The sequence below is a fragment of the Arachis stenosperma genome, chromosome 4, assembly GCF_014773155.1.
Source record: "Arachis stenosperma cultivar V10309 chromosome 4, arast.V10309.gnm1.PFL2, whole genome shotgun sequence".
NCBI lineage: Eukaryota > Viridiplantae > Streptophyta > Magnoliopsida > Fabales > Fabaceae > Arachis > Arachis stenosperma.
Genome location: NC_080380.1, coordinates 11,555,024 through 11,558,147, shown reverse-complemented (window position 1 = coordinate 11,558,147; position 3,124 = coordinate 11,555,024). Strand labels below are relative to the sequence as shown.

Genomic DNA, 3,124 nt, shown 5'->3' with positions numbered 1-3,124 from the left:
AATAGACATAACACTATGTGTCTAATATTATGTTTGGTTGCAAAACATAAGATATTACATAACTAAAAATGATTATTTTATTCTCATAAATTAAATTAGAGATTGTAAAAAGAGAAGAAGATATTTAAAATTTTAAAAAATCAATAAAGATAAAATAGTCAAAAAAAATTTAAATCAGTATCCATGACTTCAATTCCGTGTCTCATTAATTTAGTGAGATACAAAAAACATGTATATTGTGTAGGTTTATGGGTATGTGTGTTTCTCTCAACTTTGTGTTTTACAAACTAAACAAGGCACATGTTCTAGAGTGTCTATGTCTTGGCCAAACACACATTAAATAAATATTTTTTAAATAAATAAAAAGGTATTTTTATCTTATTTTATTCAAACATAATTGATAGATAAAAATATCTTTTTATATGAGATATCCAAAAATAAAAAAAATATCATTTAAAAGAAATTTTTTTTAAGAATGACTTTCAAACAAATCCTAAAATGAATGTAGCACTAAATAAGATAAAATAGTAAGTGGAAAAAAAAATTCTACGGTAAATTTGATAGAGTAAACTAGTTAAAAGGTGGAATGGACTGCTGATTCCTGAAAAAGTTGGCAGGATCAACTTGAGCCTTTATTATTGCCAACTTTTCAAAATTAAACTTAAAATATTTCAAGCCCCAAGATTTTGCTTCTTCATATGTTGTGTTGTCTCTGTTGATTCCTAAGTCAAGATCCCTATAATTCAAATATGCAGCTCTAGGACCCTTTGAAACATAAGCTCTCATATATTCATACACCCTTCTCATCCAATCCACATGTTTTTCTGTTTCTTCATTTGAATCCCAATATACCAAATACTGAATCCCATATATGCTCCCATTTCTATGTGGAAATGGTGTTTCTGTTCCTGAAATCTCACTCATTCTCCCACCATAAGGTGTTAGAATCAATATTGGATTCTTCTCTTCAAGTAACATGTTCCATAAACCCTCTAAACCTTCCTTGGGAATTGCCTCAGTTACATAATCTGATTTTGCTTTGAAGCTTTGGGATGTTTGGTTTCTCAAAAGCAACACTTCTAAGTGATCATTGATTGAATAGCCTGCAAAGTAAAGAACTGATTGGATCCAACTCACCTCAGTGAAGTTAACATAATGCAAATCCAGTTCTGAGAACTTGTTCTGCATCAATGGTAGAAGATTTTCTGCTGTTCCAAGATACAACCCTGTGAATGAAATTTGCACTGTTTTTCCACCATAGGATGAATTTGTGACACTCATAACTGAGTGCAAGAAAAGTTCTTTCGGAACCTTGTCAGCAACGGTTTGCCATTTAAGGAAAAGGTTGGTGGTAGCAACAGCATTATTATCCTTATCTAGTGTTTTTGGAACGTTGAAAATTGTTACTGTTTCAGGAACTTGAACAAGCTTCACTTTCCATGCAGTGATCACTCCAAAACTTGATCCTCCTCCTCCTCTTATGGCCCAAAACAGGTCATCACCCATTAAAGTTCTGTTCAGTATCCTCCCATTCGCATCTACCATCCGTGCATCAATTACCTGATCAAGTGACAGATTCAGAAAATTTTAATAACAAAGACAAAAATATATACAAAGTTCATATTCTCCAAACTTTAGTGGAGGCAAATGATAATTTCTCGTATTTTTTAATATTTTTATGACAAAAAATCTTAGAATTCGACTTTGTTCCCTAAATCCTAAACCCTAAACCCTAAACCGACTTTATAGATCTATGATAATTTAGTGTGACTCTAACCTGATCGGCAGCCAGACCGTATTTTCTGAAAATGGTTCCGAAGCCACCGCCACTCAAGTGGCCTCCCACACCAACTGTGGGGCAACTACCAGCTGGGAATCCATGGACATTGCTTGCCTTTGCAATTGAATAATAGAGTTCTCCAAGTGTAGCACCTGCCTCAACCCAAGCACTCTCTTCTTCCATGTCAATATTTATGGACCTAAGATTGATGAGATCAATGATTAGGAATGGAACATCATTAGAATCAGATGCATATGAAAGGCCCTCATAGTCATGCCCTCCACTTCTCACTCTTACTTGTATGCCAAGTAACATTGAACACAGTATTGCTACTTGTATGTGGGATTGTTCTTTTGGGGCAACAATGATGTCAGGTTTTGGAATTGAACTTCCCAAGAATCTGAAGGTTCCTTATGGAAGATTGCAAAAGGGATTCATATGAAGTGCTATTCTTGGTCAATACTACTTCTGCAGTTGATGAGTTTGGATATTTTAATGAAAAGCATTGAAGAAAACGCTTGTCAAGATCAGAGGATGCAGAATTTGCAGGGAGAGTAATTGAAACGAAAATTGTGATCGACAGAAATAGTGTTAAAAATTTTATAATTGTGAGGGCCATATTATATTATTAATAATTTAAAACCTAATAACCATTGGCAATTTCAATGTTTATAAGATGAATATTCTCTGGTTCCAGATAAACGTATTAGTAATGAGAGTCTATATGCTACTAAGTTAGTTGTCACAAGCTAATGAAATATAACTCAAATGACATAATCTTTTCATATTAGAGGTGTATATAAAATAATTAAATTGTGATTAACCGATTAAAAAATCATAACCATATTTTAGTTAATCAATTTAATAAAACAATTTTAAAAATCATATCCAAATTATTAAAAAATGATTAACCAAAACTAAATTTTAAAAACTGATTTTTAATCGGTTAACCAAAATCAAAATCAAATTTTATGCAATCTTTGTGTTTAAATTGGTTAACCAGTTTTTAACCGGTTAAAATAGGTTTTTAATCGATTAAAAAGTGATTTTTAACAATTTTTAATTTTTTTATGTAAAAACCGATTTTTTTAAAAAAATTGGTTTTTATTTTTATAATCGATTAAAAACTAGTTTTACATTTTTTAACTAGTTAATAACCAGTTTTATTATATAAAATCAATTTGATTAATTAACTAAATTATATTTTTGGCTAACTCAAAAATAAGTTTGATTTTTGGATTAATCAAACCATGAACATCCCTATTCAATTACTTCATACTCACCAAAAAATCATGGGTTCTAGTCTCTCTCTTAATTTAAAAAAAAAAAGTTAGTTGTGATTTT

General features: G+C 31.0%; 1 pseudogene; it reads right to left on the bottom strand.

Moving 5' to 3' along the window:
* Positions 1–570: 570 nt before the first annotated feature.
* Positions 571–2,399, bottom strand: LOC130974601 (tetrahydroberberine oxidase-like; annotated as a pseudogene).
* Between the last annotated feature and the right edge of the window lie 725 nt (positions 2,400–3,124).